At 36.9% G+C, this 27447-nt stretch overlaps 1 long non-coding RNA gene across 4 annotated transcripts in view; it reads right to left on the reverse strand.

Annotated features, from left to right (window-relative positions):
* Nucleotides 1-17379: 17379 nt before the first annotated feature.
* LOC136568881 (uncharacterized) overlaps nucleotides 17380-27447 on the reverse strand; it is a 59615-nt gene continuing 49547 nt past the window's right edge. For all 4 annotated transcript variants that reach the window (XR_010785289.1, XR_010785286.1, XR_010785288.1 and 1 more), the window contains 2 exons: nucleotides 19344-19498; nucleotides 17380-19229 (listed from right to left, as the gene is read on the reverse strand). This is a non-coding gene — a long non-coding RNA (uncharacterized lncRNA). The remainder of the gene's footprint in view (nucleotides 19230-19343; nucleotides 19499-27447) is intronic.

The following is a 27447-nucleotide window of genomic DNA, read 5'->3' on the forward strand; positions in this document are numbered from 1 at the left end:
GGTGTTAGTCTCTCTGTCTTAGAATGAGTGTAAAACCTCTGAAGAACTAAGTCAAATTTTTTTGGCTGACACATAATACTGAGACTTTTAGTGGAACTGGATACAACTGATCCCAGAATCACAGAATATATTGAGTTGCAAAGGACCATCAGGATCATGAAGTCCAGCTTCTGGGCCTGCACAAGACCATCCCCAGGTGTCACACCATGTGCCCAAGAGGTCCTTCTTGAATTTTGTGAGGTTGCTTGAACTCTGTCAGGTTTGGTGCTGTGAACACTTCCCTGGGGACCCTGTTCTAGTCCCCAACCACCTTCTGGGTGAAGAAACTTTTTCTAATATCCAACTTAAACCTCCTTTGACACAACTTCGGGCCATTCCCTGGGTCCTTCCCCGGGTCATCACAGAGAAGAGATCAGTGCCTGCCCCTCCTCTTCCTCTGACACAGCTGTAGACTGCAATGATATCTCTTCTCAGTCTCCTCTCCTCCAGGCTGAACAGACACAGTGACCTCAGCTGCTCCTCATACGGCTTCCCCTCAAGACCCTTTACCATTTTTGTTATCCTACTGAACAAATAAAACCTTGCATATGTGTTGCCTCTCTCTGTGTGCATATTGTATACGTACACCTGCATACTGTGTCTACTGTATCTGTAATTGTACCGTAATATAATCTTTCCCTTACCACTGCTCATATTAGGCAGGAATGTTGACTAATTTAAATTGTTAACATGGGGTGGTTAAACCTCCATTAGGTGGTTTAAGATACTGAGATTGACTTATGTAAATCCTGCAGTGTTTCTACCATTGTAGAATCCAGGTATTAGCAGTTTTGGATCATTAGTTGCCATAGTTGAAAGGTATCTATTAATTAAGTTAAAATTCATAAATTTCTCCTTTTCAGAGCAGTTCAGAATAAATTTTAGTTTTATGAGCTCTTATGAGCAACTTAAGAATTATTTTCAATATAGCATTTAATAGGTGCCACTGGATAAGAAAGTTGTTAAGTATAAGAAAAATGTACTACAAGAGAAATGCAAATCTGCATAAGCCTCATGGTGATTTAACCCTTTTAGAGCTGAGAATAACATAAAGGGCTTGACTTTTTTTTTTTGCAGTGCAAATGGTTCTAGATGGTACACAGACTGAACCCCTCAGTTATACTACAGCCTTGACAAAAATGCATTCAGTTAATCTACACAATGTAGAATCATCACCTCAAAAAAGTATTCACTGCTTTGAAAACTGGAGGGAAAATAAATATAGTGCAGTAAAATTGTTGAGTAGAGGAATCTATCTGGACATTTCACAAAACATTTCATTATGCTGATAATTCCCAGAAGTGCTCTCAAGAGTGCTTTAAGCTGAGGATTACTGCACTGGATCTGATGGACTTTTTTTGTAGACCCTTTAAAAGGCAGTGAACCGTTTTTCTATTTTATTTAAATAATGCCCCTTAAAATGGATTTTTAGAGGTATAATAACTCCTTAAGAGTCAGTTACGCTAAACAGTTTCTCTTGATAGAAATGTTGTAAAACTCATTAACTGCACAGTTTCAGATGCTGGCTTGGTGAGCACTAACTGACATGTGAATGGCCAGAGTTTGTAAAATAAATTGAAATAGTTGTTGTATCACACAGCTAGCAATGCACAAGCTGTAAGCCACAAGGGGCTCAAACCTGACAGAAATTACTTCAAGATGAATGAAAAGTGCTTGTTTCTCTTTATTAGTTTTTAGAGAACAATGAAAATGTTGAATTGTTTACAGAAAGGTTGATTAAATGTGGTCAGTAGGGCCATGTCCCTACTGCTAACTGTTAGCCTTCCCAGCATCCAGCCTCTTCCCTCCACCCTATGCATCTTCTTATAATGGTCACACATCTGTGTGTGAAATGTGCTCATTTTGACATTCCTCTGCTGCTCTGAACTGTTGAGGCCTTTGTTAGGTAAAACACTGTTGTCAAGCCTAACAAGCAGCTCATGCAATTTGCTGGACACTGCCACAGAGAATAGCCCTGCTATGAATTGCTTCAGCACCTAACAATGCTTGGTTCAATATTGAAATACATATGCATTTCCTTTCTTTGTTCAGCCCTGAAACTTTCAATATTTTGAAGAAATACATATTTTGCATTTTAAAAAAATCTGAAATGGGTTTGACATCACAGCACACTGTTTGTTTTATTCTTTCATTGTATTATGATGGAAGGGGGAAAAAGGGACTAGTTGTCCTTTTCTGAGCTAAATTCACTTTCTATGTGGTACTAAGGGCACAAAGGGGAGATGCATCATGCCACAACATATTCTAGCAGATTATCTGGTCTGCTTTCAAAGCAATTTAAATTAAGGCCACTTTAGCAGAAGTGGTATTTGCACAAGATGACAACAGAAAATGTCCCTTTGAGGCAGTGACTTTAAAAACAACTTAAAAATCAGGTTCATTTTGCAGCAATCAAGATAGTAAAAACCCGTGTGAATGTTACTATGGCTGTTGAACAAAATTGTCTTCCTTTTTTTCCCCCTTTCCACCCTATTCCATAGCCTTCATCCCTTCCCCCTCTTCCCCAGAAGAAAAATCAACCACTACTGTGCAAGGGTTTGAATGCTATTTGTGGCAATCTGTCACTTTGCATAGTGTTCCACCCTGATGTGAAAGCAGGATTTTCTTTTTTTTTTTCTATCTGTAGAACATGCTTTTCCAGGCCTATTATGCATATAAACAATGGCGTATGTAATTACCTTTCTGGGGTGGCAATTATTTCTCAGCATAAAAGCTAAGATAAGGCAATCCATCCTGCTGCCCCCCACGTCCAAATAAAGGATATCCTAAATATCAAACAAACAAAAATAAAATCATTTTGGGATGAAATCAAGGCTGCTTATGTCAGCCTGGGAAGGGACAGATACTATCACAGCAGCCTTTAAATGTCAGCATGATCTTTTTTTTTCCAGGCAGTAATTGCTTTACATTTTGTTTCAGATTGAGTCATTTCAACCTTTGCCTAGAAGCCAGTTTTTGCACCCCACCTCCTTATACTGAAAACTTTTGCACTTTTGCTAGGGCGGATTTCCTTGGCAATTCTGTGGGTAAGAAAATACCATACCTGTCATGTCAAAGTTGTTGGAGGGTGCGAAATGCTGACTTTCTTGTCTTGCTTCAAGCTATGGGAGGTTATGCATAGTGGGTTGAGAGAGTAAGGGATGGAGAATTTTTCTTTCCTTTTCCCCATTGTGTGTCCATCTTGCAGTGTATGGTTGCAGTCCTCTATGCCACCTTCAGTTGGGTGTCTATGGATAGATCTGTGATAGTTTCACCATATCTGACAATTTAACTTACTACAAGGTTTCCACTATTGCAATAAAACAAGGTATATGATTAAGTTTGTGATGAAAGCTACTAAATCCCCTTAAATGCATTGAGCAAGTATGCTCCCATTCCCAGTTTTCTGTTCTGAGACCTTCTGATGCTTCTTGCTTCCTCCAGTGAGAGCCATGCATGGGTGGAGCTGGCATATGCAGCACCGCCCCATCAGCAGCTAGGAGCTGCTCCTTATGTAATTTAGTCATACAGCAAAATATCAGCACAGATACCACCCACCTATATGTTTACAAAAACCAGCCTGAACTACCTTTCATATCTGAAGAAGTGGAGGGTATGATACTGATGCTACAATGGAAGTCACATAGCAGCATGTGTCTTCTCCTCTTTTTTGATGCAAATCAAATACGCAAAATACAAAATGAGTTCATCAGCAATAACATATGCTTATATTTATATAAGTGTGTCTTGTGTCCTTTCTCAATTAAGTTTAAGGGAGGATTTTTCAGAGTCTTTAATACACACTTAATTCTCAGAAATTAGGGCCAAACTGAAATGGATTTGTGTAAGTTTCTTTCATGCCTGACAATGTTGTTGTCAGTGTGCCGAAAAGGTATTCCTAAATACAAACACTACTAAATGGAAGGTGTTTTAGTGATTAGTTCTTCATTCTCTTCTACACCATATGTACTGGGAGGCTGGCTGTGTGAGTGCTCTTTGTGTGTTACATGCTTCTACAAATTAAAAAATGAAGGGAGGAATAGGGTCAAGAAGAAGCATACACAAAACATAAACTCAAAACATGATTAGTGTCCACCTGCTTATCTCATATATATAGACATTTTTTGTTGTTCACAAAGGTGTTAACTGGCACACACCCTAGTTTTCTATATATCAGGCAGAAAAGACTGCACAGAAAGAAGGAAGTAGATGAATACATTAAAAATTTCTTTTCTTTCCAGTCTCCTCTCACTTCCTGAAAGGACAGTGAGAAGCTGGGATGCATAGTTACACAAATTCTTCAGCCCAGGGACAACACCAGCAGACCAATTGAATCAAATTATGTAAGCAGCTTTCCCAAATTTGTATCTGCTGGTGATGTCAACAAAGGGAAATAGGAATTAGAAGTTGTCATTTGGTTTTTTCACCTGGTAGTGGATATAAGAGAAACTAAAATCTCCTGCAAAGTGGAAATCCGTTTTGCTGGGGAACACAATCACAGCTTTCAAACTTTTTTTTTTTTTGCCTTCAGTAGATGTGAACAGAAATAAGAGCCAAACCAGAGGAAATACTAATTATGCTTCCAGGATCTGTGTCTAACTCTCTTCCTTGTGAGTTTGAGTAGGTGGTTTTGGAGCTGCCCCAAATGCTGATTCCATCATTACTTTGACTATTAATAAGTTTTCTTCACTAGGAAACATTTTCCCCTGAAGAAAGTTCTGAGGGCCATGTTCACCTTTGCATCTGTTCAAATATTTTTGTAAGGTATGGGCTAAGATGTGTGAATTGAAAGGAGAAAAGGGTGTACTGTGAGATGATGGCATCACAGGTGGTGGTGGTACCATAAGCTGGTGTTTCTTGCCTGTTTCTTGCCAGCTATCTTCTTGTACAACCTTCCTTTTCTCTACCTCCTTTCCTAAGAGCATCTCAAAACACTTTGCTTATATAAGTCAGTAGTTCTAGCATTGTTCTGCAATGGAAAATTATTATTACTACAATTGTTTTAAGGTGAATACACTGAAATACAGGGAAAAAAATGTCATTTTCAAGAATAACAAAACATTGTTACTAAAGCTGAAAATAGAACAACAGATCCAGACTGCTATGAAGCAGATCCCCTACTTTTCTGTTTCATGCTGTTGTGGGTAAGGACTAATACCCAAAATTACCAAGTAATATTCTTCCTATGCATTTAATCAGACCTGTTTGCAGGATCAAGAAACAGTTGTGAAGCCATACTTCTTTACAAAAGAGGTAAAAAATTACAAATTTTTTCTGTCTTTTCTGACTGAAAACTTTGGTCAGAAAGAGAAATTACAAGCTTAAAGAGATAGGAGAGCTTCTGGGTCTGAGATCTTTTTAAGAGAAAAATACTCTCTTTGGGAGCTTTATATGAAATATATAACATTTTTCATTTTCCTGTGTGAGGATGTGATTATTTCATCTCCCCTTATCTACTCCCTAAAACTGGGACTGGGCCCACATTTTTTTAAATTGTAATGTTCTTTTCCCAGTTACATTAGTTTTATGAACTTTAGTCTGGTTGATAGAGCAAATATTGTTTCTCACCTGTTTTCACAGTTTGAACCTCCAGAAAACACCACAGACCATAGTAACACTACCTTTCCATAACACACCAACATTTCTACTAGGAGCCCTAATAAGCAGAGACCTCGCCACTTTTATTTCAGCTCAAAGTATGTCCAATTCAGCAGTCATGGAATTCAATCTTACCCATTCAGATGATGGACTTTGACAAACCACATAAACCTGTAATTAAGGGGAAGATGTGTTATTGTCACTATAGGACGTTGCAGCTTTCCTCATTGTTTACTACTGATGGGGAAAAGCAGCACAAGCAGAGAGAGAAGATGAAAGTAAGCTACTTTGTGCTTAAAAAGTAGTTCGTATCAGACCAACAGTTCAAGTGTTCAGTGTAAATAATGTTCATATGGTTTTTCAGTTGTAAGACCAAAGATACCAAACCTGTATGTAAAACAAACTCAAATTTTACAGAGTAATGCCACAAACATAAAAAGTGACCTCTGTTCTCCGATACAGTGATACTTAAAAATGTAAACCTTTGACCTCTGTAAACACTATTTCTGGTTTCCTTTGCCTATGACCTGCAGGTGGTTAATGTCTTACCATGGCTCTTTGATTCCAGTTTTCTAACCTGCAATTACTTATGCAGTAATTCAAATCCAATTTCAATATTGGCTACTAGGTTGAATTCACATTAGTTGACAGTTATGTCACATTCCAGCTCTCTGTCATTTTCTGATTCCATTAAGAATGAAATATTAAGACTTAAGAAAAAGGGAAAAAAATATCTAAAGAGTGATTATAGCGAGTCAGTTATACTTGTGTTGCATGGTGTCCTCTAAGTTCACATTAAACTTGTATTGCTCATAGCACTTAAAGAGGAACATTTCTATTAAAAATTAAAGCAGGTGAAGAGTATCTACAGTACATAAGATAATTCTTTTTCTTTCAATCTGACAGCAGATCACAGCTTTGGCCATTGCTTTGTCCATCTGCACAGATCATGTGTCCTTCCTTGAATGATTTCACCAGTACTGCTAAATCAACACTAAATAGCCTTCTTTGGGCCCAGCCTTCACCTGTTTTTGCAGCAAAGCTTTGGGCTGAATCCCAAAGGTCACTTAGCTCCAGTATCCATCCAGCTGCAAGGATGGTGCTGGGAGCAAACTCTTTGGTGATGACATATGGTGGTTCTTTCCTTCAAGTGCAAGACCAGCCCAGGCCAGGTCAAGCTCAGAACAACATACATATTGGTATCAGCATACAGGTACAGTTGGAGCGACATAAGTGATTAATTTTTCCTCTAGGGTTCAGCATCACTGCCAGTTTGGCCTGGACGATGAATATCTCCAGTCAGTTCCCTGCATTGTAATCTCCTAGACACAGAGATGTCTTGATGTGTTGATCCTGTGTTTGTACAGTACTGAGCACAGAGGGATGCTGTCCTCTAGCTGCTGCACAGTGTCCCACTTCAAATATTTAAAGTAGTGCATGAGCAAGCAAATACTGAGCTTGCCAGTATTGTAGAAAGCAACTGCTGACAATGGCCTACCAGCTGAAAATTAATAACCTTTTTCACTAATAGCTTTAATTTCTGCTCTGGGGAGTAGGCAGGTAAAAGCTTGACTGCATCACTAGTTTGTCTCCCTGCATTGTTTTGTAGCTTTCTTTTGTAACACAGATACTTATGACCATTAAAAAGAGTGAACTGGCAAGGTGTATTTGTATCTTCTGCTCTTGAAATCATTTTCTGCCCTGCCCCAGAAGTACCTTCAAAGAGAACATCCTTTTACCTCTTCTTTACAGCCCTCTTGGTGAATGTTCTCAAGTGTGGTCTGAACAAGTTCTCTGATATTTTCTTCTGATCACTTCTATTTTGATTAAATGCAGGATTAAAAATGAAAAATGTTTGGGCTGATGATGATCAGTGTATGGAAAGTATCTTATATTCCTTCAACAACATTGCTGAAGGTGAGAATCATATGTCATGGTCTTACGTGCAGCTGCTTGACAGGTGGCTAGGAAAAATACCCTAATATTCTGATATCACTTATAAGGAGAAATAATTGTTTCTGTCAGATTTGAAAAGAGTGCTCTGATTTTCTTTCTATCTGGGGATTTAGTAGGGATTTCCCACATTATTCAGGTGTGTCTAATCTCATCTGAAAACTGGATTCATTGTTCTGCAACTGGAATTGCATTAATAATGTGAAAAAAACCAAACTAAACTGAACTGAATTGTTGCACATTGAATGGTCTGGCTGATATCAGGACAGGTCTACTTTCCTGAATTTTTAGACTACAGTTCTGCTACCTGTGGGCCAAATGTCACTTTCACTTTTGGAAATCCTTGTGTGAAAAGCTGCACAACTCTGATACTTTTCAAAGACATTCTGTATGAAAATTTTCCCTGTTCCCAGAAAGCAGTACCTTCCTTCTCATGAGAAAGCTCAGACCTTCATGGCATCTCATCATGCCAGACACTAAGAAAAATTTACCAATATTATAAGACTACTGCAAGCACATCATTTGTAAGGTTTTAAAGATGGCATAACCTATCGATCTGAAGTAGTCTGTGTAGTACCAGCCAAATAAAGATACAGAAGAATTTTTTTTTATTTGAGCAGACAGTCTTATGAGGTATAGTGAATGCTAATTGTGTATACTGAATGTTTGTTGCGTAAACAACCAGCAAATTTTTGCATCAAAATTGTGAAGAATGCAATTACAATTATCAACTCACTTGTCTGTCAGAAAAGTTTTCCTATCTCATCCATCCTTTTTTATCTTCCTAAAAAAGTACTCACTGTCTTCTCAGCCCCCAGATGCCACTTTAAGTGTCAAAAGCAGGTTTGGGGTGCTCCTTCAGGTACTGAAGTGTTGTCTAATATTACCACGAGAGCAGGCTAGACCACTTGGCTGAGTCTGTTTTGCTATTCCCCATGAGGCTTCAAGCCTTTCTGCCCTTTTCATCCATTCCTCATTGGGTGGCTCAGGATCCTGCTGACACCAGAAGCCATAAAGACAGATCCTGTGGCAGTGATGGCAAAGCAAAAATGAGGACTTTACAAAGGCCAAAAAAAAGTAATTTTATATAATAAAATAACTGCTCATAATTGGGCCTCTGTCACTTTAAATTTTAATGGTAATATTAATACTGGAGCTTTAAAATACAGCTTTCAGGGGCTTCCCACTTAATCTTTCATTTGCTCTTTTTAACTCTCTTTCTGGAGCATGTGCACCATGATATTGATCTCACTGTCCAAACAGAATATTATACTGCTGTATTCCATGCAAGGCTCCTGCCTGTCTCAGGGCTAGCAACTGGACAGACATATGAGAAGGTATTGCTCCCAGGTCTGAAAAAATCCTGGTAGCCACATGCCAAAAAATTTGCACATTCCTGGCACTGGTACAGCTTTCAGCCCACCCTGTAAGTGGACTAGGTGATGCCCCTGCAGATACTGCTTTCTGTGTAAGGGTAGGCAGCCCTGGGAGAAGCAAGGCAGCCCTGTTAGTGATCATTATTCTGATTATTACTGCAGTGACTGTTGAGGTTGCCGTTGAAAATAGATGCTGGAGCAGCCAGAGACAACAAGCCATCTTGCAGTTTGGAAGCAGATAGAAAGTGGACAAGTATTTTCCTTCAAAGAGAGCAAGACTATATACAGAGAGACCCAAAAGGATATAGGGAAAAAATGTGTCACATTATGATGTAACTTAAGCCCATATTATGGGCTTGTCATTGTTGTTACTGCAAGGTCTGTTTTGCTATTTAACCTGACACTGTGGTATTTGTGCATACCTGGTACCCAGTCTCTTTATCTGTAGTTCCAGTCCTAGAGACAAGCACAAAGCTGGCAAGAAAAATGCTCAGCTCCATGAGACCCAAAAATACACTTTTAAACTCAAGAACAGTAAAAGGTCTCAGAAACTATTGCCGTAAAACAGGTTTTGTGAGTAACCTGTTTTGAAAATAAATGGGATTTCTGGCAAGGAAGAAGCAAATTTTGTACTGGTTGTGCCCTACACTGATGGGAGCTAGAAGTGGTCGAGCCTGAAGTTTACAATAAGTGGTGATAACAAGACAACACTTTGTCCTTCCATTAACCCTCTCTGGATAACTGGAAATCTGAACACAGGAGCTTAAACCCAGCTTAGACTAGACTCCTGTCTATTCCTGCTTCTAGCCATGAAGAAAAGCATGAGGATAGAGGCCACAAAAACTACTCTGTTTGTGCAGTTCAGAGCTATTTGAATAATCCAGGCTTTCATTTTAAACAAATTAAGTGCAAGGCACTTTATGGTTGTGAAGAAATCTCCCTGAGGTGTGAGTGAAGTATGGATAAAAGCAAAGTCCATGGCAGATTGAGTGGGAAATGGCAGTGCAGAGGAATGAATGCTCCATAATGTGAACAGAAGTGCAAGAGATGGGAAATTTTTCACATTTTATTAAATCAGACTTTTACAGTAGTTATTGAAAGCAAAAAACACTGAATTATATTTAGATAATAGTTCCATAAATAATGTGTGTTTTCACAGCAGTTGCAAAGTCTGAAATTTATGTGCTAATTACAGACCCCAAATCATCTCTGCACAGACTTGCAATTAAAACTGAAATATTTTCACATACAATGTAAGCCTTGTATTCATAGCAACAGCTAAGAGACATGCTGGTTATAGTTTGCTCTGTAAATATGAATATTTTATGTTTGAACACAATTGTTTCGCTATTGTTGTCCTTACATTTGGTATATTAAAAACTGGGAGTGTTTAAAGCTGAGTGCCACATTATGGATTGTTATTCTTTTAGAAAAAATATTCTGTGTATAGTAGTGTGTACACTGGTAACCATCTAAGGGAAAGATGATTATTGAAAGACATAGAGAAAGAAAAATTTCTGCAAATGGTTAACTTCTTAATAAATATTGTAGAAATCCATACTTTTAAAACCCTGTAGTGACAGCAAAGTGCAGAAAGAATGCAAAATTAGGGAGAACATTGAATAATTCAGTAGCTTGTTATGTGATTAGATCTGATTGGCCCACACTGAGATGCTGCCCATAAAAATTATTTCCCATGGTAGCATTGGTCCTGGCGTGGGGGGCTTGAGATGTCCATAAAATGGGAGAACAAGGCTTACTGGAACTAATAATATCATGGCTGTGCAGAATGATTGATGATCTTTAAAAAGGTCCAGATTGGTTTCATCTTTCTTCAGATTTTATCACTCACTCTTTCTTAGTCATGTGCAGTCACTAAGGCAAAGAGAGGTAACAAGTATTTGATGTATGGTAGTTGAGCCAATTTTGTCAGAACCGCATTTATTTCAAACTGCTCTTGTATTTGATACTCACAAGATGTAGATGTTCATTATTTTCTAATCCAGCTGATAAGAACAGACAGTCCTGAGGTTGGATTAAGAGGGTAAGCAAAGCTTGTGTTAGAGCAATAGTGCCAAAAAAATCACAATAAAAATTAAAGAGATCCTCTTTCCTTGCACTGGGATGATTTCCATTACTGATTAAATGGATATAGAGCTCCAGAGGACTGACATCTTACTAGGAGAACTTCATATCATTTATTATTTGCAGTAGATACACACCTTTCAGAATGCTGCTTAAGCTTTTTTGAATACATTAGCAGTTTCAAGTCACTTTACCCTTCACAATCTGCAGAGAGCCATTAAACCTTCTTTAATGTCAGAAGAAATTTCAGATGAATAAGGGAAAAATTACTGAATTTAACCATTTGGGGGGAAAGGGTCATTTTCGCTTGTTTCTGAAAGCCTACACACCTCCTTAAATACAACAAATTAAGCCATATATCTTAATCACTTGTTGGAACTGTCTTTATCAGTAACTTATTCAAACAGATTATTGCAGATGAGCTGAAAAGTACTTGGCATATTTCCAATGGGATAAGGAGTATAAAACGGTTGATCAAGTAGCAGTGTATCAGAGTCAAGCTCATTTGAAATCTTTCCATTATCTCCATTTGTTCTTATTGGAAAAATAAAAGAAATAATTCATCAGGACGTTAGGTTTCTGAGACCCATCACTGACACACATACATCTGTTTTTATGTATAAGTGCAGTTACAAGACTGTATGCATACCTGTGCCATACACCTTTTTGCTTGTGCACGGCTATGCGTGCAGCTCTGCATATCCTCTCCACTTGCGATGGATTTGTCTCCTGTAGAGTTTAATGGTTTTCTGTTTTGACAACTTAAACACTGACTCAACACTGTTTAACAAAATCAACAGTAGGTTTTGGCAATTAATTTTTTGCCATCAATAGTATTCTCAAACTGGGCCATAACAGCAAAGACTATGAGAGTGAAAGAGCAAGACAATTCATTAGACAACTCTGCAGCAGCTAAAAGTGGCAAGGGATGTCAGACCGTGTTCCTGTGCTTCAATACTAATGAGAGTCATTGCATATTCATAATCCTAAATACAGTCAGCTTCTGATAAAAACTTTTGTCATCGAAGCTTCAAAGAAAGAGCAAAGCAGTGCACTCCTTGTGTTGTGGCACTTCTACCAAGCCAGAGCAAGAGCGAGATTGATTGTTTTCCAACACAGCCTGACAGAGAACCAAAAGAGAGGGGGGAAGAATGTTTGGTTGCCTTGCTGGTGAGTTTTAGTCTATTTTTTTTAATTACTTTTTTAAAGATAAAGGATACTCTAAAGATGTAGCTTTTCTTATTGAGTGTTGAGATTAATTATCTATTAGGCATTTTAAAAAATTAATATCAATTTTTATCATGAGAATGAATGGCAGATGCTAGCAAACTTCTTCCCATGTTGTAGCAACACTCCTTTATGTATTAATAGATACAAATCTCTAAAACTCTATGAAGTTTCACATCAATATGAATAGCAAAGATTAGTGAACTCAACCTCCAGATATTAAAATCAGCTCTGCCAGGTGTTGTACTACCCAGAATTCATTGTTTGCTTGTTTCTTTTCTTTTTTTTTCTTTTTTTTTTTTTGTTGCTGTTGCTGTTGTTGTTGTTGGGTCCTTCTGCTTCTCATCATTGCTGCCATTTTCTTTATTAATTTTGAGAAACTACTCATCTCCTTTGCTGACATGCAGATCCTGAAGTTCCACAGCTCTTTAACCTTGTGATACCTGTCTGCTGGGACAGCTGTTAGCATCTTCTGGAGTCAAAGAAGAGAAACATATGTTCAGCAACTACTTTGAAAAAGCCTTAAGCATTTTCTCACTCATAAAGATCTCTTCAGCTAGAATGCCAGCACCTTTCCACATACATTTAACAGGCAAGCAGGCTATGAAATATTAATCAAATTAAATAAAACAGGACATTAATACAAACATTTAAAAACTGATTACAGTGCAGGATTGGATTTTTTTCCCATTAATTATAAAATCATTCATTTGGGAAAAAATAATTTCACAGCTTAACAGAAATCACTAAAGATTAAGGATGGGGAGGCTTTTGGTAATACTTTTAAATATCTCTGTCATAGATATACAATCTTTGAAAACAGAGGAATTAGTAGTTCTGATAATTGAAGTAACTAATTATCCACAGGTATTTTAGGTGTTGAGGCATTAAATTGTCAGCCTTATCAATTTGATTGCAGTAAAACATGAAAAGACTGACTTTTGTCTATTTGGAGAAATTTATTTTTCCAAGGATGACAATCCTTTAAGTAGAAACCAGGCAGCTTGCCAACTCTCCATACATGGAAGTTTGCAAATGCAACCTATATTTTCAAAAGTTTCTTAAAGTTCAATGAATGGTGCATGGACCTTTGGAAAATAGCCTTGTATTAAACAGATTTCCATATACTGCTTACATTTCCCTTAAGCCTGTTATAGAGTAAGTAGTATGTATTCATTACAAATAAATGAATGTCATAGATAATGGTTTGCATTCGAGTTACACATGTATTCATCGTTCCTCAATTATGTACATTTTTCTAAAGCAAACAGTAACCCTCCTTGGACTGAAGCTATAGGAACAAGTTCGATTAAATGTTCTACAAGACTGAAGTAAATGTTCATCATATCTGTCAGCAAGCTGACAGCTTTCAGAAAGAACCTGGGATAAGTAAGTTGTATGATCTTCTTTAATATGCCTCACTCAAAACCTTAGAGGTAGAAGGTGTTACATTCAAGTGAATTCTACTCAAAATGTGATTGTTGGTAAATATGCTTTGTATTCCATATCCTGGATATACAAACATTATTTGACAGGATAGTGACTATTTTTTTAATTTGTTGCTGTTGCTTGTTGGAACACCTGTGCTCTCTCATTAGGCAGAGGTATATTTGACAAGCTTTTTACATATGTATGAGGGAAAGTCACCATTAACCAGTGCCCTGCATCACTTTTGTGCTTAGTTGTGCTTTAATAGGTAAAGCCGGAGCATAGAGATTACTGGACACATTAAAAATTACATTTGATTGACTAAAAGAGAAATAAAGTAGACCAAAATTTGGATGGCCACAAAGGAATGATTTAGCTGAATCCATGAGAAGAAAAGTGAGTAACAGTTCCATTTTTTCTGGGATGTTAAATGCTTTCTCCCAGCTGGAGAAGTAACATCACTGGCACAAAGAATTAGGCCAGGCACACTGTGTCTACCGTATTAATGACTACCTCAAAAACATATCAGCTCATGAAAAAATAAAAGCTAGGTTACCCATTAACATGGGAAGATATATCCTTCCTAACCTCTTCAGACAGAAAAGTTACTGTACAACATGAAGCGTTACATTTGATTACTTTTAGATAGCCAAACTTTTCACTGTAGTAACATTTCAAAGCTTGAGAAGAGCATTTGGCTTAAAAAGTCACATATTTATCTGTTTATATGAGTTGTTACAGTGAATAACAGCAATGCACTGACCCAACACTTTTTAAAAATCCAGCCAAAATATTTGACTGAATAGGACTGGATTCCATTTTGATTTCAAGCCAGAGAGAGGACTTAATCTTATTTCTGTTCATCAATATGTCCTTCTACTTTTTATCTGCGGGTCTGCATAGGGCAGAAGATATGCCATTTGTTTTATGCCTATATCCACTCAAATAATAATCTTTTCTACAGACTTTGGGTGAGTCGAAGGTGAGTCAGTCTCAGACTGAGGTCTAACTACTTGTTTTGCAATCTGACACACTAAATAAAACCTGTGTTGAAAGTGTGTTACCCAAGTGACACCAAGTGTCCTTCCCAAAGTCAGATGAAGAAACCTGGATGTGCTCCTACAAGCAATAAGTTGTGGTTAGGGTGACAATATGACATTGATTTCTGTACAATTTACAGGTTTAGAGCAGAAAAAATTTATTGGCTGGTTGTGTTATTGCTATTCTTTTAAATATGGGAGCACAAGCTGCCTCACTGCTCCTCACAAGCAGACCTTGCATGAGTCTCCACTGACACTACAACTTCCTTGCAGTCTCTGTAGTATGCTCCTAGAGAACAAATCTGGAGAATCAAGCCTTGTTTCAGGAGTAAACACAGCCACAGCTTGGGCATGGACAGACAGGTTGCTGTGTACTGTCAGACCCTGCAAGAGCTGGCAGGAAGAGCTGGAGTTCAGCAGATGCCTCCGTTATCCCAGCATCCTTACCACTGGCCATATCAGTTTTAGAGCCACTCAAATCACCTTACTGATATTAGCTACTTCTTACTTTATCCATTCCAGTCAACATGTATCGACATAAGCAGAGAAACACAGCAGGAGTTATTATCCATCCTAACTATGTGTTAGTACAATTTTAATTTACCTTCATTCTGGTTGGGGCAGGGAGGGAGAAGAGAACTGATGCAATAAAAATAATAACTATCTGTTTTAATCCAAAGTAGGAGTTCATTCCTTCCAACAAAGAAATTTATTTCCTTAAACAGTTTATTTAAATTACCTTTACCATAAGATTTTGGAAAGTCCAGGGTTTTTTATTCCTTTCTTACTTTTATCTGTTTTGCTCTAATTCAGCTCCTCTTTACAAAAGAGGCATAGTTTTAATCCTTTCAGGTTACACTCCTTCAAGTTCTGCATTTTTATCATCTTTAAGACAATTCAGTAGTCATGGAGGAAAAAGAAATACTTGCTTTGACATTGAAATATTTATCCTGATGTGTCTATCTTATAGGAGAAAATGACAATAGTATTTCAGACACTGTGGTGTGGCAACTGGTGTTGATTTAAAATCTTTAATCACAACTACCAGAAAATATGAAAAAGAAAATACAGGGATAGGTCTGAAGTTTTTTTAAAGCATTGTCCACTGAATTATGATGCAATATCACAGATTAATTTGCAGAATCCCCATCAGCTTAATAAAACTCCAGTGAAATGTATGGACAGAAATTGTACTCTTTTGACATCAGGATTAATGAAGTAGAGAAAGGAAGAAATAAAGAAAGAAATTCAGCCTTCAACCTCTCTGTCACCTCTCTTTAGCACAATATTGTCTACACATGTACCATTTGCACTGGTAATTAAATTAGTAATATGATTTCTGTTCCCAAACATCTCTGAGTATTTTGATTTCTCACATCTTATTTGATCTTTCATTCCTAACTGTTCCTGGTCTGTCAATGTATGCTCTCATCTCTTTCTGTTACGTGACAGAGTATCGTCTCCAAAGTTTCTTTGTGTTTTTGAGGCCCAGTTTAGTTTTATACTTTTCTAAATTCCTATGAAAACAAAAAAATTAGGATTTTTTAAAAACTGCTTCAGGGGAAACATGAAGGAAAAGGAGTTATGGGTATCTCAACCCACATGAATGGCCTTCATTTGGCTAGAAACTCAAACTTCTTTGAAAGGTAGAGCCAAATGAGATTAAGTAATCTCAATTATATCTGTGGAGATCCATATTATAGTTTAAAGTCTATTGACTGTATATTTATTTCCTATTTCATTGTTTGCACTCATATTTTGATAACATAATTCTAATCTGTCTGAAGGACAAAATGCCATCCAGAGAGACTTGGACAAGGTCAAGGAGTGGGATTCTGGAAAACGTATGTGGTTCCTTGCTACCACTTTATACCTGCAACCAGTAGAGTGTCATAGCAAGCAAGTTAGCTTGGCTTACAGTCTGGATTTAATGTGGAATAGGAAATTAATCCTTTGCTAATAGATGGGCTGTTCATATAGCACTTTAATTTGTTTTTTTGGTAAAGTAAATATTATATATACTGTTCATGTTAATTGTTCATGTGTGTGAAATATAAGAATGCTATTTATGGTCCATGTCACAAGGTTATGAACAAACTGCATTTGTGAAAAGGGATTGCTACTACTTTGTGGTCATGGCAATAGTTGTTTTTCAAGTGTTTCTGAAAAAAATGGAGGCCAGTGTTAGCCCATTTTCAGCTCATCGAAACCAATGGCTATTAAGCTTCTGGCAGTGGTTCTTTAAACTAAGCAACACTATCTGTCACTAAAACAGACTAAGATGTATTGCAGCATCAATTATTAATGGAAAGTAACTTTCATCTGCAGACAGCAAGTTGCGGCACCATGAACAGGAGACAACACCATGGAAGTCTGCAGATCTTTCTTTGGTATCTTGTTCTGCTGCAAAAAGTTCTCCATGTCTGGTTGTGGGCTCCTACCACGAATGCTCTGATGTAATGTTTTGAAAGCAAGAGAGAACTATGTGGGTCAGTGAGCATTTTTTTCCTTCTGGGCCCATCTTTGGATTGGCAGGAAGAAAGCTGTTGGGTAATAAACTAAGTCACTTGATGGCACAACATGAAATCTGTTCCTATGCTGAATATAATCATAAATCTAGGACAGAAAAGTAATAGTGTTCTTCCCAAACAATTTTATTTTAACTACTTTGGTATGCCAGGAAATGACAGATGATCAACAGACTACCAAAACACCATTTTAATATCTCTGATAGTTGTCAATGAAAGCAAATAGTATTATTATCAATAATGCCTGTACTAGATGTCCAGAAATATAGCCCTTATCAAATACTTTTTTTGTAAAATTTCTGGTCCATTCCAATAAAAGTTTCTTTTAATTTTTGTAAAATCATATTCTGCTACCATCATGACAGATCAAATGTGTTAATAGTGTCTTCACATTAAAAGTTTCTTTCAAAGGAGTACCAGCATGCATTCTCTTTACCTTTATTTTTTTTCACTAAACATTTGCATGTCTTCTTTAGAACATGCTAGCCTGAAAATCTCCATTATTAAATGCATTAAAACATAGAGGGAAGGTATCTATTTCAAAATTACTGGTTAATTATTATATATTTATGATTTTAAAATCTGAGTAAAAATAGTCAGATGCTTTTGTGTACTTTGATACACTCATTTTTACATAAATTTTGAAATAATTTAAAATTATTCTGTTCATTTTATAATCAACACACATGTTTTTAACTAGCCTTTAAACTCACCTGTTGCAAGTTAGTTTCAGACAATGCATTAGTTTAAAGTACTTACATAAGCCGGTCAAACATAGTAAACAACCAGCAAAAGTTCTAATAGCATCGGATTAAATATTTTAAGTGATTTTTAGTCAGTGCTTTCATGTATAAACATTTGGGGAAGTGATTGCAAAGAGACAATTATGGCACCACTGTCTTAGTCAGTGATTTTTTCTTTGCTGTTAGACATATTAGACATTAAATGATCCCATCACGATTAATCTGAATATTTGGTTTAATACAGATCTCTTACAAATGAATTTTGAAGATATTTCCTTAAACTAGATATATCTCTGTGTCTTAATCTTATAATAAGTATTAAATATAACTTAACAGTATAGAATATCAGACAATGGTTGTAATAAACTTAATCTGGTGAAAAACTTTAATTGGTGCATAAGTTCATAAAATAGGAAAATTGTCTTTCTGCATGTGGTCAAATCCTCGTTTCTCCAATTCACAGAAATTTCCTTTCAATGTAGTATTGTCTGAGTGAGAGATAAGTAGGTGACTTGATAAACACAGCATTTAAAAAATTCTCTTTTCCTGCTGTTACAAAGACACTTACTATTCAATATTGTGGTGCATATGAAATTGACTTTCCAGACAGGATGATAATGTTTATAAGCTATAGGGTTTGGTTTTTCCTATTTGTAAAGAATGAGGACTCTTTGTATCTCAGCTACCTGGTCAAATGATCAAATTAGAAGAAGTAATAATTATTTTATTCTGAAGATTGTACAAGAAGTTTTTATTCAAGAAGTACCCTCTCCATTGAAGAGTCTCTGAGATGAGAGGTGTGGGTTGATAACAGATCAAAAGAGCTGCTAAGTAGAAGGCCATAAGGATAAATTTCTGACAGAAAAAAAACCAAATTTGAGTACCAGCATCTATCACCATCCATTACAGTTATTCCAGAGAAAGAATAATATTTCATGGAGAAAGTTCATCACAGAAAGAAATCAATCATTTCTATTATGACTGTAAGTTTGATTATTATTTTAAAACTGGTTTTTTGTCTTATGAGCTGTTTTATTTTTAGCATATAAAGTCCACAGTTGGTTATTTAGCTTCAGCTTCTCTGTAACAGGAAGCCTGCAGACTGCAGGTAGATTGCAAAGGGATTTTGACAGTGTATTCAACCTGTTGAGAAAAATCCATTTTTCCTGCTATTACTTTCCATTGTCAGCCTCCTGCCAGTGTTCATGGTGGCTGTCAAAAAAAAAAAAAAAAAAGCAGGGAATAGAGTGATGAAATATACTTTAGAAATTAAACCAGCATTTTGTTACAGAAATAATCGTGGAAGAGAAAGTGGTTTATTAATACCTTGATATCACCTGCCATCTGAAGAAGCTCAGGCCACATTGGAGATGTAAGATTTGGACACAAATCTCTGGTATGTGATCCCAAACTTCAAGGCTAATCAGTCAAAGATGTATGTAGTTTTAGCCGGCATTTCACACTCATTTGACACATAAGACCTACACAAAGTGCAGAACAATAGAGAATTAGTCCCACTGAGCTTAATAAAAACCTAGAGTAGGGGAAAATTCATAGTTCATTTGCGGAGCTCTGAGATAAGTATGTTTTTCATAACTTAAAAATGTTCTGGGAGGTGCCAGTATAAAACAAGATTCCAGTGCAGCCAAAATGAATATAGAAAACACAAATAAAACCATATGGAGACCTTTAGAAGCAAGTTTAAAATTGCCTTCTACTAACCCCCAATACACACGCCCTGTTTTTCCTGCATCTCATGAGGAAAGGACAGTTCTGGGTTTCCTCTCCAGATCAAGACTTTAGCTGTTTATTTCCATCCAGCACTTCTTTCAAAACTGCTGCATTATCCCTCTTGCTCTAACACCTGCTACATAATATTTCACGTTTGTTCAGTCTCACTTGAGCTACAGGAGGGAAAAGAACACCAGCATCATCATAAGTTGTGCCCAACACTGCAAATGTCTCTACGAAAGCAAGCCATCCTTGTGTTACATGACTGAAGATGCCAATTTTCATAGACACCATCCAAGCAACAGCAGCAGCAGCAGTACAGGAGATGACACCTCAAATTCAGCATGAATGAGAGGACTTGTGGGATTCCTCTGTCCAGCATTTCTTTTATGATTTTCATGATACATGATATTTTGAAGAAGGAATGCTGCTGCTGTTGCACACAAGTAACCTGCAGTGGGTGAGAAAGAGGCTTTTCCAAGCCCCACACAAGTAAATGCATTAAAAATGTACACTGTGTTGTCACATATTTCTGTTTTCAGGTGGCTTATTGCCATGTAGCCTGTTGTGCCACCACAAAATCTATTACATACATCTGTAGTCATTTAATGCCATGCAGAATTCATTAAAGATATGTTGGCAAAGGTTATCTTGTCCTCCCAGATTCAGGTTAGTTCATGTACACCGCAAATCTCAGCCTAGTTCCTTTATTGTCCTACTCTTTGGCAAGAGTGGAAGAGCCTGGAAACTGTTTTATTCCACCTTATTAACAGCCTCTTCAAAGGTGTGTGAACAAACTTGGAGATAGCTTTGTGTCTGTCCATGCAGGGGCAAAGCTATACGTTCAAAAACATTCCCATTCAAAATATTGTTCAACAAAAAAGAAAGGGACATTACTGATGCTGGATAAATTGTCTGAGACCATCCTCTATGGCCTGAGGGGAGGGGAGGGGAGGACTAATATTTCAGTTGAAAGGGACCTACAACATTTATCTAGTCCACTTGCCTCACCACTTCAGGTTTGATTGAAGTTATTTACCTAAATAACAAGTTAAAGCATGCTATTCAGCACATAACCTAAATGCCTCTTAAACATTGACAGGTTTGGGGCATCCCTTTATTCCCAATGTCTGGCCACCCTTTCAATAAAAAAATGCTTCCTAATAGCAAGCTCCAACCTGAAAAAGGTTTGAACCATTCCCACAGATTGTCCTGGATCCCCTCCCTCTCTATTTCCCTTTCTCAGAAAGTTGTAGACAGCAATGAGTTCACCCCTCAGCCCCCTTTTCTCCAAACTGAATAAACCCAGAGTGCTCAGCTGCTCTTCAAAGACATGCCTTCCAATCTTTTCAGTAGCTTTGTTGACCAGCTTGTGGTATTCTGCCTAAAGAGCAGGGTGCAAGCTGCAATGCACAAGATCTATCTCAGACTAGTAGAACTACCCAAGCTGTAGATGAAGGACTGTACTGGAGCTTGACATCTCCTGTTGGCAGCCCTATTTCTGTTTGGGTGGCTCCTAAAAAATTGAAGTCAGTTTTAAGTACCACAACACAGTTCCTCCAAAGGTCAAGGATAAAGAGGCAGTGTTGTGTATGATACCCAAATTCTAATAATAAATTATAAAATAAAATAAACTGACCTCTTTCGCTCTCCAAAATTGAGACAATTGCTCACAATAGATCCACCAAAATCAGGCACAATTTTCCCAAAGTTAATCCTGTCTGTTGTTGGTGCTAACTTGTAAAATGGCACATCATGGAAAAGAGACCAGTCATGCAGCTGTTTGGTCCTCCCCATGCAGGTGGGCATCGTGTCCATCCTGGTAATTGTTGTTTATGCAAGTTGTTGATGAGGAATGAGTCCACCACAGCTACAGAGTACACCTACATATCCTAAAGAGGGTGTCACATTCTCTGCTTAGAAGCTAAAAGACAGAGAGGTGGACATGGGAGTTATTTTGGGATGCATGGATAAGCACTTTAATAAAAAATACTGATTTGGGGAAATTAAATTCTGTTATTATTTCCGTTTTCCTGGGAAATGGCTGTTTCTACATTAACTATTCCTAGATATTGAACCAACTTGTATCCCACTGATAAGAAATGTGAGTAGCACTATATTTTCTATCCACTCTCTTATGGAGCAATACAAACACATATACCATTATACTTCTTCTACAATGGAGGTAAGATCTTTTACAATGGAGGTAAGATCTTTCAGTATATCCACCACCCTCTGGAAATGCTATTCACACAATACAAAAATTTCAAGCAATGTTCATAGCAGAGGCAGGGGGGAAAATCTTTCTTTTTTTCCCACCTTGGTGTTAATTATATGTGACATTGCTATCAGTGCAGTGCAGTAAAAATGAAATGGTAGCCAATGTGCATAGACACTATGGAAATTTCAAATGACAAAAGCAACAACAAAAATTATACTTTCCCTTTCCTTTCCTATGTACTCTGCATTAATATAAGGACATGTGACTTAGCTATCCATGCACTGCAATAAAAATAAAATTGGTAGCAAATGTGCCCAGACAGAACCTTCAAATAAAAAAATTAAATTATACTCCTTTTCATCATGTAAAGAATACATGGTGTGAGGCATAACTTTCACTTCATTGCCACATGACAAATAATGTGATGATAATCTGTATTTCTTTCTCATCATGAGGAAGAAAGAAAAGTAGTTTAGGACTTTTTTTTAAATTTGTTTTCATTTTATAATCACTAAAATATGTTCTAAAACACTTTCTTATATTAAGCTCAGTGTGCTTATATATTTCCTAAATGAATGGGGTTTTGGTAAAATGTTTGTATCTAAAATTACTCATATAAATAAAAATACACATTTATTTTATGGGATAATAGGGAAAGAGATATCTGCATGCAACATTTTCATCATTAGATGTGTTCATGTTGGCACATTTTCATGACTTCACTGCAAAATACTATGTGCTGATTTGAAACCATCTTAAAGATTTGTTAACAGCCCAAATGCTTTAGTTATGCCTGTAGAATTGTTTAATAAATTAGTAGGTAATATTGCTGTAGTGTGAGGCGATATGACCTGAAAGAATATCCTCACAGTGGGAGCAAAGCCAGGAGCTCTTCATCTATGATCAGTGAACTGCTGATGGTCCATAGGTCCCTTGTTCAAAATGAGGGGACAGCCATCTGACTGTCCCTGTTTAGAGCTAATAAACAACATTGCAAATAATTAGGCATGTATTAGGTGCCTTAGCATTACTTTTTGACCATGCCATTTTCATTGCTTAACACAAAGATTGATTTCTTCAAAAATAGTTAGCAGAAGACAGTTGTCCAAAAGACAGTGGTTTTTGAAAAAATCTGGGCTGTGTTTCAAAACAATAGCAAACAAAAGACATCAGTCTAGAAGACTGAGCAAGGAGCTCTCACAGTTTGATGGGTGGGGGCTCCATCTTTGGGTGCTGCTAACCAGTTGCTGTCATTGTTTAACATGCGCACAGCTGTCATGACTCAAAGTCCTCCTTGGAATAGGAGAAAGTGCCAGGCAAGGTAAGCTGCAGGGACCAAAGACTCCTGAGGAAGTGATCTACGCAATGGTCAGAACAAATCATCTTTTCTACTCTGCATGTGTATAAGGCTTTATTCACTGTGATTGTAAGGATGGAATGAATCCTCCGAACTCTTTGTGCTTTCATCCGTGGTTGTAGGATTGTGTTCCTATACCCTCTATGGTCCTGCTCTGAAAGACAAATACATAACTGAGAAATTCTCACTTCTAAAATATTTCTTAAATCCAACAAGAAAAGAGTTCTATCAGAAAGTTACTCCCTTTTCTGGGATAGTTCTGCCATAGCTGTGTGGATGAAATGATTGGAAATCAGAGCTACAGTAATTTAAATAATTTGTTAAAAGTTATTACATTTCTGTAATGCTAGTAATTTTTAAATGGCTCTTTGTTTGATTCATGAACAATACATGAACAGTACATTATTTAAATGGGCAACTTTTATTAAGAATTTATCCCAAAAAAAAATGTCAGACTGGGTGAAATCCATTGTATACTGCAGCATTTTCATATATATTTTTAATAGCATACTTTAAGGTTCAACTTCTTACAGAACAAAGTTGACAGAGAGGTTGGGGCTGCCACAGAAGATCAAGGAGCCAACAAAAGCAGAAAGATATTATATAGATAATTGTGAAGATCTTGATGCAGTTCAAGTGCTTTTGAAGTGCTGTAATGATTTCTTGCTATCAGAAACTGACAGGTTTAATTGAAGTCAAAGCTTGCTACTAAGTCATGAGATCCATAGGGGTGTAAATATTAGGGCTGCTGCTAAGCAATGACTCACCTTAGTATTAATTGCAAAAAAAAAAAATACTTTGCACTGCTTTGACAGCATGGCACATAGTAGGCTATGCTGAGAGGTGCTTTGGTATATTTGCAGGGAAGATCTTCTGCTTTTAATTCCTTTTCTAACTGGCTTTGTATGAGGGTTCAGTATCTTATTTTCCCTTCATAAAACTGTTTCTCCATTGTCCCTGCCATTATGTATGAGCTACATCAATAATTAACCATATGGCTAGAATACTGCAAAGATTAAAAATTTCACCATAATCTGAGAATTTCTTATCATTTAAACTATTCAAATATTTTTACAGTATGAAATTGAGTATAGCAGAGCAATAAAGGCAGTCACCTACAATCTTACAACCGTTGTGGTGAACATAACCACACTTCCTATGCACAGCCACTGTAGGAGTGATTTTAAAAGAAAAGTTATTGCTAATTGCCATTTTGAAGCAAATAATATATTGAGCAAGATGATAAAAATGCAAAACACTGTTTCTGCTATGTCATAAAAGAAGTTGAAATACACAATTCAGTGCCAAAGTGACTTAGATCAGCTGAATGGGTTCTAAATTACAGTAAGCATTTAAATTTATGAGTACAGATATAATATGGACTGCAATGTGATTAATGAATAAATATTAGGGTCTTATGTTACCAATCTACAGTCACATTTAAAAGTAGAGCTACAGTTATTAGTTATACTCAGGGTACACTTTACACAGGAGACTAGGCAGTGAAGTAACATCTCTACACAGCCCCTTGCTTGAGCTGAAGAACTCCTGGGGCACAATATTTTGGTTTTGCAGATCATCTAGTTAAAGTTCATCCACTTTTCAAGGTTTTGTAGAAATTTTAACACAGATTTTAACACATGGCGCTCCTACAGCTCTACACCCATCCGTACTAGAGAGTTGCCCTGGGAGAAAAATTGGTATGGGTAGGATCCTAGGTAAAGTGTTTGCAATAAACACATTAAATTTTAAGTTACACTTGATTTTGGGGAATCATTCTTCCTTTATGGTTGAGTTAGTAAGGCCCATAATGAGGTTCCTAATATATTCAACAAACCATCAGGATACATGAAATATCTTACCAGATAATCCTCTTTAGAATCCACAGTTCAGTTATTAAGTATTCCTTTCACTAATCTCTGTAATCCAATGTTGACAGAGGTCAGTAAAACAGTGGCTAAACCCTGTATGATTAGACTAAGTCTACATTTTGCAATTATTCCTTTTATGATTTGTTATATTTTTCTCAGCTATTCTTACTCCTGAAAGGATGTGACCAGCATTACAGATGTCACACATGGAGGTTCCCAGAAACCATGGAGAAGGTCTTTACAGCAGTACATCAGCCAAGAGGCGGAGACCCATCAGAAAGTTAGAGATATATTCAGAAAATACGTGAAAGTCAAGATAGAGATTATATACTATTTGATAACTGAGATGACGTTAGCACACTGATGTTCACAGCCACTGGATTAGCAATCACTGTTAAATCTTCACAAGCAGTGAAAGTTAACAATGATGGTATTGTCCAAAAAAAAAAATCTGATCTCTTTTCTCCTTTTGATTATAGTTCATTTAAGGGAAGAACTGCATGCTGCATGCTTTGAAAATGCTTTATGTGTCTTTGGCTCACAGAACACACAACACACTTGAGTAGGCCCATTTATTTAAGCAGACATTAAATAATTTAAATGTGAGCATCTATGTCATAAATTTTGTAGTCTCTTTAATGTAGGATAAATCTATGTATTTAAAATAGTCTTTCTTCAAAGCCATCTTTTTCTTTTTCTTTTTTTCAAACAGTCATAAAGGAAACTCTGATGTCTGTGGCATGAACAATGCCAGCACCATCATTTTAATGCTATCCATATGGGCTTCTAATAATAGATAAGAGTTTTTAGAGATTTGTATTGTATTTCTTTGAGATATGTAAATTCTTGATAAGGAAAGGCTGATTTCATTGGCCCCACATATAAGGAAAGCAGACCCTAATTAAAAGAATTCTGTTCTGAATTAACTAGCTTGACATGTGCTAAATGACAGTTCCTGTGAAATGGTTTTAATTAAAGTCAATATGTCTTTTTCAATTAAAAGGAAATTAAGAATATACTAATATGCATTAACAACTTAATCTTCCTTCAATATCCCATACATCAGCTGGGGGTTTTTTTTCCTAATGTTATTGGAGAACCATCTGACATACATCTTCTACAGTTTCATTATGTTATCTCATTATTACTCAACAAGAACACAGGCACTGGTGGAAATCCTCTACAGCAAGAAGAGAACTTGTCTATACTCCATGCATGCAGTTCCTTATCACATGCAGGATGAAAGGTTGTCATGGTTCAGGAATGGTACTCCCTAATTCATTGCTCTCACCAAGACTCTCCTAAACCATATATCATCAGTTGACTTCCACTCCAGCAGGATGGAGTTGGAGGCACAAAAGGTGAAGATCGCTGGTTGAGATAAGAACAGTTTATTGCAAACAGCAATGATATAAGAAAATGGACAGTAAAAACAACAGTATTGGAAACAAAAGTATGCAAAAGAGAGGGTGATTCACTCAAAAGAATTCTCACCAAGGACTACAAGGAAATGAACAATGGCAGACAATGCTGCCACTTCTTTTCAATCAGAAACTATGCCCTTCTTGGAAGTCAGAGAGTCATTTCCCCCTGGCCCCAGCAACTCTGTGAGGTGGTATAGAATAACCTCCAGGTCCTGGCCAAGACTGGGACAAACTTCCATCTTTCCCAGACAGAAGGAAAAAAGACTGCTTACGACAAGATGTCTCCTTTTTTATTGCACACTGGGGTAAGTATTAGTAATTAGACAATTAATTCAAAATTTTAATAGAAGTCCAATGAGTAATGCTGCACTGCTAAGCTTTCTTTCATTATTTGGCCCAAGGAAGGGCAGGATTTTCACTTTTGAGTGACATCCCTCATGCTCTGTTTCAGAGGTGAATGCAGAGCAGAGTTCTGTGATTGGAATGGTTTTAATTGTATATACAAGAAGAAAATAAAAAACATGTCTCCTTGGTAGAGCAGTGCTGAAAACAGCCCCATTGTTTTTGCTGGAAATATGATGTGGCTGTTTATAGCCACAAAATTAAAGATTCAAATGCTGACTTGCTGCCAAGTCCAAGGCTTTACTGCTACTGACTTTACTAACTAAAAAAGCATCACAAAAAGTAGCAACCCCTATGTCAGTAAGAGTGCTATCTTCAATATGCTCACATACAGAGAACTCTGCAGAAGATTATAATCTTTGCATGTGAACTTTGCTCTTAATTTTTCTTTTTTTCTTATTTGGTAAATAATAATTAAAAACTC

The sequence above is a fragment of the Molothrus aeneus genome, chromosome Z (assembly GCF_037042795.1).
Source record: "Molothrus aeneus isolate 106 chromosome Z, BPBGC_Maene_1.0, whole genome shotgun sequence".
NCBI classification, from domain to species: domain Eukaryota; kingdom Metazoa; phylum Chordata; class Aves; order Passeriformes; family Icteridae; genus Molothrus; species Molothrus aeneus.